The following is a 17,387-nucleotide window of genomic DNA, read 5'->3' as shown; positions in this document are numbered from 1 at the left end:
CGCCCGAGTTAGCGCAAAGCTCACTGGGAGTTGTGGTGCCGGCGCGTGAGGGAAAGGACGCGGGGCTCACCTGCCTACTCTGCCTGGCTTGGGATTTGGCTATACTCTGTCAGAGACAGAGAGTGAGTGAGAGTTTATATGCGAGGGCGAACCGTGTTTTATAGGGAATAGAAATGAGATTGGGCACTTTAAAAGACTAACGAGATCCATTGCGGCATTGGTTTCTTGGAAGTGCAGAGCTCTCGTCATCAGTAATGAAGCATTTCCTCATTTATTATTATTATATTTACTAGGCAGCTTATGACACACTGTGGTGGCAATCCGTCCTACCATGGTTGCTTGCCTGGGAGAAAGCCCCATTGAATCCAGTGGGGCTTACTTCTGAGGAAACGTGTAAAGACAGTGCAGCTGTGTGAATTCTTTAAGGTCCCACCCAACTTCCGGTGCTCCAAAGTAAACTACATTACAGTATTCTATTTATGTGCAGTAGGGTTTATTCATAGGATTGCAGCAGCCTGCCAGTGCAGATCAACAAAGTGCAAGTCCCACTGATCAGTGGGGCTAATTTTCAAGGAGAAGCTTCACTAAGCTTACTTCCCAGTAACTGTGCATAATATTTGACAAGTCAAGCTCCCCCCCGCCTTTTAATTGCAGCAGACTGCCACTGCTACCCCTCTGGAATTCATTCCAAGCAGTGCCCCAGCTGGTCAATCAATTATATTTCAAAGCATTAGGTGAATCACTCTCCTAAATAAATAACGCCGATGGCTTGTTATTTTTATTATTTGCTTTTATCTTATACTTATGACACATCAAAAAACTGAAAGAACTGTTTGGTTTTTTTTAAAAGGTAGAATCAAAAGGAGGTGGGAATAGATTACATGCAGCCCTGGACTCTCAAGATGAGCAGAGACCCTCATTTACGGTTTGCAACAACACCGCCTGGACAAGAGATGATTATTACAGCAGGGGAGATTCCCCAGTTGGGTTGCCAGATGTCCCTTATTTCAAAAGCCATCCTTCATGTAAAAAGGATTGTCCTTTATTGCAGCTCATCCAAGGGCTCAACAGACACAATAGAGAGGATCCTTGTTTTGCATTGCACAGCTCCATGGAACACCAGAGATATCATAAGCTGAGGTTAGAAAGGCTTTGATAACAATTTATCCCTTAATTCTATTAAGTGTTGTTGGTTATTTGTTTACAACATGTATATCCTTCCCCATAACCAGACTCCTTGTGGTGGCTTTCTGTGAAAAGAGTAAAATACAATTCAAACCTAATAGAAAAACAAATGCAGCATGAACAACAAATTAGACAACAGAAACCGTTAAAAAAACACACACAGCAAGACTGCCAAGCAGCACAAGCAGATCTTTAAAATGTCAGTGACACAGGCTCCTCAGAAATCCTTTTAATTCTGTATTCGTTATGTTTCCATAATGTTATTGGGATGGTCATAGATAATCCCGCTTTCAATACTGCTTGCATCTGCAAAAGTTTGGGGGCTTCAGTTCTAATCAGTGCATATCGCATAACTGGAAATCCTGTAACTTTTTATACCACAAATCTAGTTTATTTTTGTCCTACGTTTGTTGCTCTGCAGGCCTTCTGGATAGCAATAATATGTTATAGCATTAGGGAAGCATCACAGAACAAACTAAAACAGAATAAACCCATCATTAATGCACTATTGAGATTACAAGAACATGTTGCAGAATACCCCGCAATAAAACATCAATCTGGATAGGCCCATACCCTGCAAAACCTTAACATCTCTCAAGGCTGGTTAAGTGTTACATTCAGGCAAGGTAGAGGGCAAAGGAAGGTACTGAGCAGGAAATTGAAAGTGTTATTTGACCTTAAAAAGGTAATCATTACCTTTTCAAAGCAACAACATTCTACAGCGTAAGGATATTATTGCATGATTATTTTAAGGATATTATTCGTTGAGTAGGAGTAATCAAAATGTGGATGCGACATCCCTTGGAAGTAAAGACAGCCAATTCCCTGAATAAAGCACCAAAAATGTCAAGTTGTCATTAGGTAATTTTTCTCCCTCTCTCATAACACTAGTACTCGTGGACATCCAATGAAACTGAATGTTGGAAGATTCAGGACAGACAAAAGAAAGAGAGTTAGAGAAATTCACTAAGGATAAGGAGGCTGTGTTTTCTCCCTCCACTGTCAGAGACAGTATGCCTCTGAATACCAGTTGATAGGAATCACTAGTGAAGAGAGTGCTGTTGCGCTCAGGTCCCGCTTGTGGATTTCCCATGGGCATCTGGTTAGCCACTGTAAGAACAAGATGTTGGACTGGGTGGGCCATGGTCCTGATCCAGCAGGGCTCTTCTATCACTCTGCTCCTTTTTGCATCTGGCCCCACCCATCCTTTGGGCTTCAGAAGGTTGTCCACAATGAAATGTGACCTTCAGGCTGAAAATTGTCCCCACACCCCTCATCTACTATGTTGGCTGGCAGTGGCTCTAGTCTCTCCTGTTCTAGACTGGAGTTTGTCCCAGCTCTACTTGGAGATACCAATGCGACTTGCATGCACACTAGGTGCTCGCTGAGCTACAGCTCTTTTCTACAGAGACGCACACTTGCTCTCCCACCTTACCTGTCCCATCTGCAACATCCCCCTACGTCTAGTGTTCTAATATGGCTTATTTGCACAGCATTCAATGTGCCTAGGCCAAAACAACATGGTTGATTATTAAGAAAATTGATCAAGTGGTGTTGTGTTTTGCTCATCCCGATTGGCATAAGAATGTGAGCTCTCTGCATGCAGCATGTGGGCCAGACTGAGGAAAAATATTATCCAGGCCAGGCCATACACTGATGCCCCAGCTGGGGCTTCAGTTTGTCTGGGAGGTTAGCTCTAGAGCTTAGTTAGCATTGTGGTTAATCCATTCATGGCTTAGTCATGGCACATCTTTTTGTACTGATGAATTAGAAAAGGACCAAGTGCCCCCTGCTGGTTGGCGGTGGCACACTAACCTCATCCTAACCTCGGACACTTAGAAATAAGGATGTGCAAATCAGTCCATTATGGCTTCTCTCTGTTTCTCCTCCAATTTTAAGTCCAGTCCTCCATACTGCCACATCAGTTTGTGATTTTATCAGCATCTTAGAGCAGATTTATTCAAATCTGCACATTTTTGCAAAACACCTTTCCCTAATATAATGCATTTTGTAAGTTCTTTTCACTGATACATGCATTTATGCACATTTATGCACTTTCCCAGAGTATATGGATTTTTGCACACATTACTCAGCTGGGGAACTGCATTACAAAATCCTGGAAAGTGTGAATCTTGAAGGATGGCTATGTTTCAGTTTGCCTATTGTTTTGAAAAGTTCAAATCAAGTAGGTTTGCCTTTAAATGTGAACTGAATTAAATTTATCCCCCATCCCTACTTGGAAATATGTTCCATTGGATTCAGCGCAACTGAAATTCACAGTAAGGTTGCTTAGGATTGCAGGCTTTCACCCTGCCCATTGGGCAATTGTCAACAGTCCATCCTCCTTTGCTGCCTAAAATAACATTTGAAATTAATGACTCCTGGGATAGGCATGTCTGTTAGATTCACTAGGTCTATTCTGAGTAGGACCAGCACTTTTATACAACCCAGTGATACAGCAGGGAACAGTGATGGGATTTGGGCTTTAAAATTTCAATGGCACCCTATGTGACACCAAAATTCGGTGCCCCCTACCACTCACCTTCCATTGTCTGTCGTTGTTGCAGCGCCCCCTGCAGGACCCTCTTGGCTCAGCATCCAGTGCAAGTGAACTGGTCGCGCTCCCTTAAATCTGCCTATGTTTTGATCGCAGCAAAATGGAAGAGTAATGAAATCCCCTCTATACAAGATTGGATACAAAAGCTGACAGAATATGCTGAATTAGATGGTTTATCAGAAAAAAATAAAGAAGAAATCAAAACAGGAATTTGTTTCAAAATGGGAGGTTTTCAAAGATTATCTGAAAAATAAATATAGTAGTTTAAATTCTGTTGCAGCATTCGAGGAACTTCAGTAATACTCGCAAGGTAGATATAAGAAATTAGATTTATTGAGAATAAGTTTAATTATGATAAAAGCGTATACTGGCAAAAAGTAATATGAATTTGAAATATGGAATAGATGGGAGGTTGGGTCTTTAGTGTTAAGACCAATAGATGTTTTATTGTTTGCTAAGAAAATGATGTGCTTATGGTTATTTTTGTAATTTGTGTGTAATTTGGTATTTGTGTGTGTGTTTTTTTTCTTGTTGTATAAATAAAAAACTTAAAACAAATCTGCCTATGTAGTGAAGTGGCAAATATGACCAGGTGACCTGTGCACCTGCTTATTTTGAATGGGCAACTTCAAGGCCCCTGAACCCCTCCCCTTTTATCTTTAAAGTCCGCCAGCTTGGACTGGACAGCCTTTCAAATACAGAATATATCATGGCACATGGGCACTTGATGTATGAAACAGGGGTTGAGAACCTCCGGCCCAGAGCCAAATGTGACCCTTCTGGCCTTTCCGCTCTCACCAGGCCACCAAAAGGGTGGTTCCAAATGCTCCTCAATAAAAACCCTTTAACACATTCACTTTAAAAAGCAACAACAACTTCCTGGAGTCTTTTCACATGCTGCATCTTGGCCTTTATGTCCCCCATACCATACCCTCCAAGTGTCCTGATTTTCCAGGGACAGTCCCGGAACTATGAAAGCCATCCCGGCTTCTGATTTGATCCTGGAATGTCTCCAATTCCCCTGCCAGTGCTGGCGCAACCAAGCTCAGGGAGGTGGATGAGCCAGTGCTTGTCCCGAGCGATGGCGGTGGCAAGGCAACATCCTGTTGCCTCTCCATGGCCGCTGCTGGCATCCTCCCTTGGGGAGCTCATGGTGGCTGCTGGAGAGTGGGCGAGGAGGAGGAGAGGATGCTGCTGCTGAGGCCTAGCCCCATGTCACACACTGGCTCTGAGGTGCAGGCAGAGAGCACAGCTGCCTTGGTTGGGAAGAAAGGGGGAGCGGAGCAGAGTGCAAGGAGTCTTGATGTAAAAAAAGATACTTTGCGTATCCGTGTCTAATCTTGCCCTTTTCTAAATTTTATTTATTGGTGTGTATTTCTCTTTGTAAATCTACCTAAGAATAAAATAAAACTGGGATAAAGGGGTTTTCTCAGGATGGTGGAGGACGTGTGTAATGTGTCCCATTAGTAAAGTGGTGGGGGCACTCACCCTTCTTCTGATAATAAATATTCTGCTGGGGGCCGCACAAAAATGGGGGGGGGGTTTAAGGAGGGTCAGTTGTGGGGAGTGAGAAATGTCCCTATTGTCATCTGAGGAATGTTAGAGGGTATGCCATACATCCTTACGACATGGGGACCATGATGTGCTACCCTTCTCTCACCCACCACTGTGAGGTCTTGAATCTGACGGACCACAACTCCCCCCTGGTTCAGTGCTGCTGCAAAGGCTCACCCAAGGCACAACGCCTTCCTGAGCACCGGATGGACAGACGCTGTTCCCAGCGCAGCTAAAACAACAGGCTTGCTGTGAAATTGGTGAGCGAGGAAAGAACAGGCCGAATATTGAGATGCAAATGAGCCCAGCCAGGCCAGGAGCCCAGGCGATACAGCTATTGTGCCTCTTTGCTGGGAAGCGAGGAGAGTTATTGTGAAAAAAGGGGAGGCTGAGATCCCACATTCAGCCAAGAGGACTGAAGGGGGGATCTGCTTTCCAGGGGATTAAACCCTATCTGGCAAAAGCAATGCTTGAACGGCTTCCTACAGTCTTGTTTTGGTGACTGCCGCCTCATCATGAAGCCCAGCCTGGCTGCTAGACCGAATTCAGGCATAATACTCTGCACCGGTTACCCGGTGCCCTTGGCAGTCATTTCCCATGGATATAGCAGACATTGGGAACCATTTTCATCTGGAGGGCCACATTCCTTTCTAGGCACCCTCTGGGGGCCACATGCCAGGGGTAGGTGGAGTCAAAGGTAAACGAGGGCAGAGCAATGCATGTAAAATTTGCTTTTCTAAAGCAGGCTAGTTTGTATACACGCACCCTTCCCTATCCTCCATCCAGGTGAACAAGAAACTTGATCAGGGTTCGAGGACTCATTGCAGCCAGGCAAAAACACTTGAGGAGGGTGGGAAGCAGGACCAGCTGGGGATGGGGTGGTCTGGGGATGGTCCCAAGGGCCAGGTAGGCTTGGAGGGATGCATCTGGCACCTGTGCCCAAGGTTGTTTCCCATCCCTGGCTTACAGGCACCCAGCTGATCATGGAATAGGTGATCATTGCATCTTGACTGAAAGTGACTCTATGCAGCTTCCTGGAGCCCCAGTGACTTGGCCAGCCTGATTGGCACTGCCACCACCCCAATTGTTGGGTGGCAGACAGATGCAAACTGCTATTTAAAATATTGCCAGTGCCGCAGAGTGATGCTCTACCAGCACTCCAGGACATTTTGAATAGAAATTCATAGTGATTATCCACTTCTGATTAAAGGACATGGGAGAGAAATTTGATTTAGTTCACATAAAATCATGGAATCATAGGCTTGCAGAGGTGGAAGGGACCTTGGGGGTCATCTAGTCCAACCCCCTGTAGTGCAGGAAATTCAGCTAAAGCATCCATGACAGATAGCCATCCAACTTCTGCTTTGTGCAACAATACATGAATGGAAACATATCCCTCCTTTGAAATTTGCACTTCCTTGAATTTTGCAATGGAGTTCTGCCTCCAAGTAAGGTGTACATACTGGGGTAAAGCATGCATATAAATGAAAATAACATAAACTGGTATTATATTGAGGAAAACTGCTTTGTGAAAAATGCATATTACGCAAAATTGCAATGGATATATTAGGAGAGAGTTGCTGATGATTTTTTAATTGCAAACTGACGCAGAAATGTGGAGAACTGAATTTAAGACTGAAAAAAATAAGAAACAGAGAGGAACCAAAATGAACAGAGTCAGCCAGCCAGATAAACCTGCTAGGCAAGGGGGAGCCTGGAAGTACTCCTGATTCCATGAACCAGATCTCCCAAAACCCATAAATCTTCCACTGTGGATTCCTTGTTATTAGAAAAAGCCTCTTAATGTGTTTATGAACTTAGATGCTGCAACTGCCAAGTTCTGCTACTCAGCTCCTACCATTTATGTCCCTCTTAATTTTTATATCACCATTCCTTTAATTACTTGTGAGCTTTCCATATTCTGCCTTGCAACAGACATGACAGATCTCAACAGTTAATATTCTGCAGTGAACTGGCAACCTTCTCCTCCAGAACTGCGTTACTTCCCCGGCCAAAATGTCTTGTTCAAGCCCTGAGCGGGCTTTGCAGAATGCAGAAGGTATTGCTAGCAGGTGGTGATAGAATATACCATAAGGGAGCATTGGTGGGTGAGGACTATTTCCCCAGTAGTGATGAAAGGGAGAAGCTACAGGAATGATCACCTGCAATCAGCCTTGTTTCTTGACCGTGCAGACTGCCGCGACACTGCAGAAGGATCTGCTAGGAGTTGGCTGGAGTCAAACTGTGCGGTGAAAGTTTGAGTGCCATGAATCTGTGCAATGCACACCCTCCTCCCTGTGACAGGAAACCCTTTAGGCCTGGTCCCTCATATTAATGTCCATTAATGCAGCAGTGGCCAGAATGCTTCCCCTCTCTTTTACGGGAACGCTTCCGCCTCAGCGAAAACCAAAGCTACTAACAACCCTCCTCATCCGCCGCCCACATCCCAGCACCCAAACTGACAAGTAAAATGGCCCTGTGCAGCATACTGATGAGGGGGGGTGGCGTGCCAGAGGGAGCCAGTTCCCAAACTTCTGCGGCCTCTCTTGCCTTCCTGGCAAGAGGAGCCTTTTAGAACAGCGTCATTGTTCAATATGGCAAGGCAGGCTGGCTTTGGAGTCTTAATTAGTGGTTGTGCAGCTATAAAAGGATTAGCCCAGAAACCATTGTCTGTGGCGGGGATTTGTCACCGATAGGAGCTGAGCAGGGGTGAGCCTTTGTCTCCAGACGCTGCTGAGCTCCAGCTACAGAGATTTCTCTTGGAAGGTTTAGGAATTGACCTCCTCAAGCGCCACAGGATCCATTTTACTTTTTTGTCCCTTAACCTGGGACAGTTCCCTGTGCATTTCCAGATTATTGGGATAACAGGGTCCAATTACCCACTGAAACCCTTTCAATATGGAGGGTGAGCAGCGTTTGACTGTGGAATCTTGGTTAGAGGGTAGACTTTTCTCATTGCAAACATACCCAGAGATACTTGCGAGGAAGAAGTGAAGTTGACTTCACTCGTCTGATGGCAGACCTGCCTGATTCCCCATCAAAAGGAGGGAAGGAGAGAGAGAAAGAGAGAAGGAAAGGAAGAGGAAATGAGCAAGGCCAGATTCTTCAGAGAAGGAGTTGTAGCTCAGTGGCGGAACATCTGTTTTGCATTCAGAAGATCCCAGGTTGAGTCTCCAGTGTCGCCAGGTAGAGTTGGGAATGTTTCATTCCCGAAATCCCAGACAGCTGTTGCTAGTCTTTGTGGACAGGATTGAGCTTGATGAACCCCAGTATCTGACTTCCTGTATTTATAATTAAACCTGTCCTTAATTCAGACTCATGAGGACTGGAACCTTGCTTTGGTTTTAGGGGAAGTAGCTCAATAGCAGAACATCCCAGTTTCAATCCCTGGCATCTTCAGGTAGGATTGGGAGAGACTTATCATCTGACTCACCCTAAAGAGAACCACTGCCAGTCAGTATTGACAAGATCGAGTTAGATAGACCCAGTGGTCTGACTCAGTATTAGGCAGCTTCCTATGAATGTGATGAACGAGGTAATTAAAGCAAACCCCCTTCATATCCATTGGCTACTCTCGCCAATCAAACACTATCAACCAATGGGCTCCATTTGGTCCCCCGTTTTTCAATTGCTCCCAAATGAATCGCGCTCTTCCTCCTGCCACCCTCTGAATCAGGGAAGGACAGGCTCTGTTGATTGTTAAAGCATCCTTCCACCGGGCATGTCGTTTCGCTGCAGGGACTCTTCTGCTCCCTCCTGAGCCTGGCTTTTTCTAAGCCAAACAGTAGCTGAGGAGTCTGGAAATGAAAAGGAGGCGGCTGTGGAAAACAGAGAAACGCCAGGAGAGGCGGCCCGGGGCTTTGTTAGTTCTGCACTGTCGAAAGGAAGGGATAATTTTAGATGCTAAATAGAGCATTGCAAGAGTGAATTATTAATAGTGCACCAGAGAAGTGACCTGGCAGCTCATGAAATACTTATAACCCAGCCCACTCAAAAATTCACTCCCAGCTTTTTGAAATGCAACCTCTGCTGTTGCCTCTTCTCAAGGATACGGACCAAGGCATGTTGATTTGTGTGTGTGTCATATGATAAAGATTGACTATTGAGTCAGGTCTCCATGTAGATGTTAATAAATGGGCTGCATTCCCAGGGAGATGATATATAGATGATAGATGATAGATGATAGATATAGATGATAGATATAGATGATAGATAGATAGATAGATAGATAGATAGATAGATATAGATAGATAGATAGATAGAGATAGATATAGATAGATAGATAGATAGATAGATAGATAGATAGATAGACAGACAGATAGACAGATAGACAGATAGATAGATAGATATAGATGATAGATAGATAGATAGATAGATAGATGATAGATAGATAGATAGATAGATAGATAGATAGATAGATAGATATAGATAGATAGATATCCTATATATCTCCTATTTTGCTGCCAGCTCCATTCTGCCCCCCCTTGTTATTAGTGCTTTTGCTCTGACACTGAGACAAGATGATGCTTAGATGAAGGATGTATGTTAAGAGGTCAAGGCCTTTCTCATCATATATATTTATACACACAGAGACATATTCTATGGAAATATTCGTATTGAAAGATGGTATGTATTTATTGCATTAAAATCTCCGTTTTTCTCCAAGGAGCTCAGGGTTGTGTACATGGTTCTCCCCCTCCTCATTTAATCAACCTTGTGAGGTAGGCTAGACTGAGAGGCACTGTCCTAGTTTGATAGGCTAACCACTTTACACCACCTTCTTTACTTATGTGTGTGTGTGTGTGGTCCCATATGCACTATACATTTAAAGAGTATCATACCACTTTAAGCAGTCCCTGAAAGAATCCTGGGAGCCACAGTTTGTTAAGGATGCTGAGAGTTGTGTAGAGACCCCCTATTCACCTCTCAGAGCTGCAGTTTCCAGAGTGGTTTAACAATCAATCCCTTTTCCCAGGGAACTGTAGCTTTGTGAGGGAAATGTGGTGGGTTGCGTCTTAATAACCCTCAGAGAACTTAACGAATTACAGTTCTCAGGATCCTTTTGGGGAATCCATGGCTATTTAAAGCAAGAAGTCAAAATGACGTGCTCAAAAACATCAAAACTGCACCCTTAAATATACACACAAAAACATGGAAACTGAAAGTTGGGGATCTGCAGCCCTGCATAACAGCTGCATAGTAAGGCTGATCCTGGAGGAAAGATGGACACATCCATCAGTTTTAGTCTTCCAGGTTTCTAATTTTCCTAATCTAAAATTCAGCTCTCCATATTTCCCCAGCGATTTATGAAATTTCTCCTAATAAACATATTTTTGTATGCAGTTTTGACTAACATGCACATTTTGGCAAACAGTCTCTCCTAGTAGAACACAGTTCTTGTATGTTATTTTCACAAATATATGTATTTTTCCACACTTTTTTTGGGGGGGGTACACATTACTTGGCCTGGTAAACTGAATTGCAAAATTCGGAGGTGTGTGAATTTCAAAGGCTGGCTGTGTTTCAGTTTGCATATTGTTTCAAAAAGTGTGGATTTGGTAGATTTTCCCTTTAAATGCAAATATCCCTATCCTAAAGGCAAGCTTGGTTTTACCAGCTAAGCGCACATCCTTGTTCATATGTTTGGCTTTGGTAGTAAGCAGTGGAAAGTTGTGTATTAGGGCAAATGGGGTACTGCCCCACCAACCATTGCCTTCCCTTAACCAGCGCCCATCTGCCTACCTTCCTGTTTGCAACCAATCCAGGGGGTGGAACTGCCTTCTATCTCCTAGTCTCAGCTTCACCCTTGTAGAACTCAGCAGGGAGGATGATGGGGACAAGAAGAGCACTTTAGAGCCTGTGGGATCAGGCCAGTGACCCAACTTATCCAGCATCCTGTTTTCACAGATGCAGATGTTTTGCCAACCAGATGCGGGACCCAAGCGCAACAGTGCTTTCCCCTCCTGTGGCTTCCAGCAACTGGTATTTAGAAGCATTACTGCCTCTAACCGTGGAAGCAGAGCATAGCCATTGTGGCTAATAGCCATTGATGGCCTTCTCCTCCATGAATTTGTCCAATATCCTCTTTTAAAGCCAATCAAGTTGGTGGCCATCCCTGCCTCTAGCATAGTTCAGCTGCGTGCTATGTAAAAAAAAAATGTCCTTTTTGTCTGTCCTGAATCTTCCACAATTCGGCTTCACCGAGTTCTAGGTTAATGAAAGAAAGAGAAAAAAACCATTCTCTATCCGTTGTCTCTATGCCATGTACAGTATCACTTTATAAACTTCTTCCATGTCACCTCTTACTTGCCTTTTCTCTAAAATGACAAGTCCAAATTGCTGCAGCCTTTCCTTATAGGGGAGCTAACCAGAATGAGTTGCCTCTGCCTCTCATTGGCTTTTGCTTCACTTGCTGTTGGGTTCCCAGACCCCATGAGCCCCGGCCACTAGTGGTCGTACGTATTTGATGCTCCCAGGGAACAGCAGCTGCACTCCAAACACCACCCATTATGAGCCCCTTTGCTTCGGCATCCTTGAAGTTGCCTTGCCAAGTGCGTCCAGCTCCCGAGAGGAGAAAGGTGCAGCGCAACACAAGGCAAAGACTGCTCCGAGCATCAGTTATTAATATTTCATACACGTCAAAAAATTCTTTTATTTGCTGCCATTGCTGCTGGGAAAACTCAAAGGAGGGGGAGAAACAAAGGAAAGCAGAGAACAGCAAAAGGCCGGATGGAAATCAGAGCTGGAGAACTGACTTATAGCCCAGGGAGGAATAATGCATATATATAGTCAGACATTGGCTGCAGATTTCAGGGCGGCCAGATTGGACTCTTGTTCAAGCTGCTTGATTGAAAGGCAAAGGGAGAGAGGTCCATAGCTTAGTGGCAGAGCATCAGAAGGTCACAGGTTCAATCCCTGTAGGGCTGGAGAGAGTCCCTGCCTGAAATCCTAGAGTGTCACTGCCTGTCAACGCAGACCAGTGGTTGCTAAACTTTTCTTTCCACATACCACTTGAAAATTGCTGAGAAAAACAACAACAAAAATAACGTAGGACCTTCTGCACTGGGGACAATCCACTCCCTGCCCCTGAATTCATAAAATCCTGGAAAATTAATGACTGGCACCTGATCTAAAACTCCAGATATCTGGAAGTACCTATACATATTTAAAACCACACTAAATTGAGGAGTAAGAAGAAAGACTGAAAGCAACAAGCCACTCTCCCTTGCAACTTAAGGGTAGTATTCAACTAATATGTTCTGTCTCCTGGTTGTGGGCAATACTCAGTGAAGAGTTCAAAAAACATGTTCCAAATCCCATGGAAGCTTGACTTTTTATGTCCTTTATGGAGCAGAATTTTCTTATGAGCTGCTAGTTGCAGGAGGTCTTGTATCCAGTTTTCCATGTTTGGGGTGGCATAGGCTTCCCAATGTCATTTTGCCACAACAGTGTGGCTCAGTTGAACCATCCTTCCTTTCCTTTCCACCTGGCAGACATTGCTGATTATTCAGTTGGTGCCTCCATTAGTAGGGGGTTTGTCCAGGACCAAATTCATTCTGTACAGTACATCTCTCTCTCCTAGCGTCAGTCAGAGGCAGTGTGAGAAAGACTTCCTTTATCTTGATCCTTGCAGATTTCAGCTTTATCGGGTGCCTCTTCCAGGTCAAGCAGCTGGTCTCTCTCCTGACAATTTCCAAACCATCCATGATTTATGTTACGACTCAAGGGAGGTGCTTGCTTGACCCCAAGAAACTGAGGTCACTTGTTACCAATGGGAGCTTCCGATTGCTGGGAACGAGGCAAACCTCTCTTCTCAGCAAAGCAATTAGGTTGTTTATTTCACCAAGATATTAACAGCAAACGTGTTTGGGGCCAGATGGTTCCTTTCTCCAGGCACAATGTGATGCCATCGTACTGCGGGCTTCCCTGTCCCTTCTCTCTGGCTGGCAGGGAGACTCCTTGCAGGGTGATGTCATGCCATTAAATACAATTCTCCATAATTGGGGATTAGAGGAGGACTTAACATGTGGGTGTCTTAAGAGCATAAGAGTCCTGAAGGGTCAGACCAAAGGTCCATCTAGCCTAGCATCATGTCCCCACTGTGGCCAAGCAGATGCCTGTGGGAAACTAGCAAATAGGACACAAGCAAAAGAGCACCTTCCTTCATTGGTGGCTGGTGAGGCAGCGTGGCAAGGCTCGCTTGCTCTCCTGACTTCCCAACATGGCGGGTCACTGCCACTTACCAGAAGGGGAGGGATAGAGCACAGGAAGATCAGCCTACTGCATGACAGAAGGAGCATCAGGCTGGTTCTGCTGCTACACAGTGCACCACGCTGAGGTCCCTGTACCTCAGCCTTCCTCCTCTCAGTAAGAGGCAGTGACCCACAGTGTTGGGAAGCTGGAAAAGCAACGGAGCCCCAGCTGCCCCACTTCACTGGGCAATATTCTCTCTACCTGCAATCCCCAGCAACTTCTATTCAGAGGCATACTGACTGCCTCCAACAGTGGAGGTATAACATAACCATTGACAGTAGCTATGGATAGCCCTCTTCTTCATGAATTTGTCCAATCCTCTTTTAAAACTACCCAGGCTGGTAGCCATCACTGCTTCATGTGGAAGCAGATTCAATAGGCTGTGTGATGTCCTTTCTTTTATCTGTCCTGAATCTTCTACCATTCAACTTCATTGGGTGGCTCCTAAGTTCTAATATTTCTCCATCATGTGCATAGTTTTTTAATACACCTCTATCTTGTCCCCTCACCCTCTAAAAAGGTCCCTTTCCTCATGGGGTGTGTGTGTGTTTGTTCCAGCCATTTGATCATTTTGCTTGCCCCTTTCTGAAACTTTTCCAGCTCTACAGTAACTTTTGTGTGATGCAGCAGCTGGAACTTTAGACAGTATGCCAAGTGAGGTCACACCACAGATTTGTATGATTATCAAGTTGTCATAGTTGCATTATGGGACTTTTGAGTTCAGAGAAAAGGTGAGAGCTGACATGCTAGAAGTTTATAAAATTAGGCATGGCATGGAGAAAGTGTATAAAGAAAAGTTTTTATCATAACACTAGAACTTGTGGACATCCAAAAGGAATGACTTTTTAATGCAATGCATAGTTAAAACTATGGAACTCACTCCCACAGGCCACAGTGATGGCCACCAACCTGGATGACTTTAAAAGAGGATCAGACAAATTCATGGATGCGAGGGCTACTGAGGGCTACTAGCCATGATGACTATGCTCTGTGCCCACAGCTGGAGGTGACAATGCTTTTGAATACCAGTTGCTGGAAACTGCCAGAGAAGAGAGTGCTCTTGTGCTCGAATCCTGCTTCCTAGTTTCCCACAGGATGCTGGACTAGATGGGCTATTGGCCTGATCCAGCAGGCTCTTCTGATGTTCTCAGGTTCTTGTGATATCAGTGTTTTTATTTTCAACTCATTTCATAACCATTTCTAACATGGAATTCACCATTTTTACAGCTGCCACTCTCTTCATTTTGGAAGACAGCCTTGGTTTCTCTCTCACACAGAAATGGGGAACCTGTGGTCCCCGAGATGTTGTTGGACTCCCAACTCCCATGAGTCCCAGCCAGCATGGCCAAGGGCCAAGAATGATGGGAGCTATAGTCAAGCAACATCTGGAGGGTCACTGCTTCCTCACCCCTGCTCTAATGGTCCTGAGAGAGGTCTCAACTACATGTGATCAGAGGGAGACAGAAACTGCAGAAGCTGACTTTTTGGATGCTGCCTTCACTCATTTTTTTTTGCAGAGCCTTGGAGGAGGAGGAGGATGGCAGCAGAGCAAAGGTCAGGAGAGGTCCTTTCTCTATTAACCAAAGGACATAAGTTTTCCCCACTTCCCAGCCTCTAAGAGGAGCTGTTGGCACGTGCACTCTCTCCCACGGCCTTTTCTATTCTGAGAAGTGTTTTCCCCACCCTTCTCTCAGAATAAACAAAATATCCCCTAGAGAAACAGCGCCTATCATTTCTAGATGTGAAAAGGCCCAAGATGTTGTATAACTGGAAAGGACCAGTGTTGACTTCAAACTCACTTCTTTGTTGAGATGCATCCTTGTGCTCTCCTAGAGATCCAGGGCAGCTTAACAATTACCAGCACCAGGACCACTTCACATAGCATGAGGGTGGGGAACGGCCCTAGCTCAGTGGCAGAGCATCTGCCTTGCATACAGAAGGTCCCAGGTTCAATCCCTGGCATCTCCAGGTAAACCTGGGAAAATCCACATACTTGAAAGCTTGGAGAGCAGCTGTTGGTTAGTACTGCAAACAGTAAAGGTAAAGGTAAAGGGTAAAGGTACCCTTGCCCATACGGGCCAGTCTTGACAGACTCTGGGGTTGTGCGCCCATCTCACTCAAGAGGCCAGGGGCCAGCGCTGTCCGGAGACACTTCCGGGTCACGTGGCCAGCGTGACATCGCTGCTCTGGCAAGCCAGAGCCGCACACGGAAACGCCGTTTACCTTCCCGCTGGTAAGCGGTCCCTATTTATCTACTTGCACCCGGAGGTGCTTTCGAACTGCTAGGTTGGCAGGCGCTGGGACCGAGCAGCGGGAGCGCACCCCGCCGCAGGGATTCGAACCACCGACCTTTCGAACGGCAGGTCCTAGGCGCTGAGGCTTTAACCCACAGCGCCACCTGCGTCCCTGGTACTGCAAACAGTACTGAGCTAAATTAACCACCGACCAGTTTGAGGCATCTTACTCCATCCTGCAGTATTGCTCTGGGCAGAAGGGTCTGTCCAACTATTCTCCCTGACCATTTTATTTTCCTGTCTTTTCATGTACTTGGTAGGTAACACTGGATAGCCGGTGTGGTGTAAGTGTTGGGCCATGACCAGGGTTTGAATCCCCACTCAGCCATGAAGCTCCCTGGGTAACCTGGTGCAAATCACTGTATCTCAGCCTAACCTACCTCACAGGGTTGTTTTGTAAGGACAGGTGAAGGAGTTATTTGGAGGAAAGGTGGGATATAAACCTAATATATAAAATAAATAAGTCTGTAGCCACATCATTGTCCTACACAGACTTGTATTGGGTTGCTAGTCCTTAGCCCAACTAATGCTTCTCTGGATAAGGTCCAAAACATCTTATTTAAAACAGCATCGGCTCATCACAGTATTGACAAAAGAAAAACGAAGCAGCAGCAGCTGCCTAGTTGGGATCCTCCGGCGCTTCTGCTGCTCCCTCTCTTTCACATCACCCCTCCTGCCAATTGCCTTCTCAAGGGATTGGAGGGATTGTAGATTAAAAGACCACAACAGATAATACTCTCTCTGATATTAGAGGGGTGCAGGGAAAGCAAGATAGAGAAAGGAAATTACAGGCACGGGGGGGGGCAGTCTGGGAAATAAGAGAGGGGGGGAAGGCCAGGGGGTGAGGAAGAGAGAATGTGTAGCTTTAATCCACCCAGCTTTGATAAAGCTGGTGAGCTTTCCAGGGATTTCTTCACATGCACTTGCTTATAGAAATCCCCTCTCTTTAGGGAAAGCAAAGCATTCTTGGTGAAAACCACCATCCACTGAAGCTAGCAGTGTATTTGGACAGAATGCTTCCATCGTGGATAACCATTGGCTAAACCCGAGAAACTTCCTACGCCACCAGCCCATTTACTCTGATCTTCAAGGTCTCCAGAAGAGACAAGTGTCTCCTGGGCATAGTTGGCCAATTGGTGTTAAAGAAAGACAGAATATTTTTTATGTATGCTACAACAGCAGCAAGAATACTCATCGCCAAGTACTGGAAGACACAAGAGCTACCCACCGTGGAAGAATGGCAGATGAAGGTGATTGACTATATGAGTTTGGCAGAGATGACGAGCAGGATCCGAGACCAGGGAAAAGAAACGGCGGAAGAGGACTGGAGAAAATTTAAGGACTATCTAAAGAAATATGCAAAAATTAGTGAATGTTAGGTTGGTGTTGAATGAGAAAATAGGGGTTAATTGCGGTAATGGACAAGTGAAAGAAAATGTGAGTTATTAAAATTAAATTGAAACAAGGTGGAGATTTGCTAAAAAATTTAATCGACATGAGAATGCAGGAAGGGGAGGTATGAGGAAGTCGGGAAAGTAAGGTAT

At 45.1% G+C, this 17,387-nt stretch overlaps 1 long non-coding RNA gene across 1 annotated transcript; it reads left to right on the top strand.

The window, feature by feature from the left end:
• Positions 1–19: 19 nt before the first annotated feature.
• Positions 20–4,300, top strand: LOC310831071. Its single transcript, XR_014557747.1, has 3 exons — positions 20–122; positions 851–1,140; positions 3,753–4,300. It is a non-coding gene; the product is annotated as an uncharacterized lncRNA (long non-coding RNA).
• Positions 4,301–17,387: the final 13,087 nt, after the last annotated feature.

This window comes from Podarcis gaigeae (genome assembly GCF_964106915.1).
Source record: "Podarcis gaigeae genome assembly, chromosome: 14".
In the NCBI taxonomy this organism is placed as follows: domain Eukaryota; kingdom Metazoa; phylum Chordata; class Lepidosauria; order Squamata; family Lacertidae; genus Podarcis; species Podarcis gaigeae.
The sequence above is the reverse complement of the archived record's forward strand: the minus strand, read 5'-3'. Positions and strand labels throughout refer to the sequence as shown.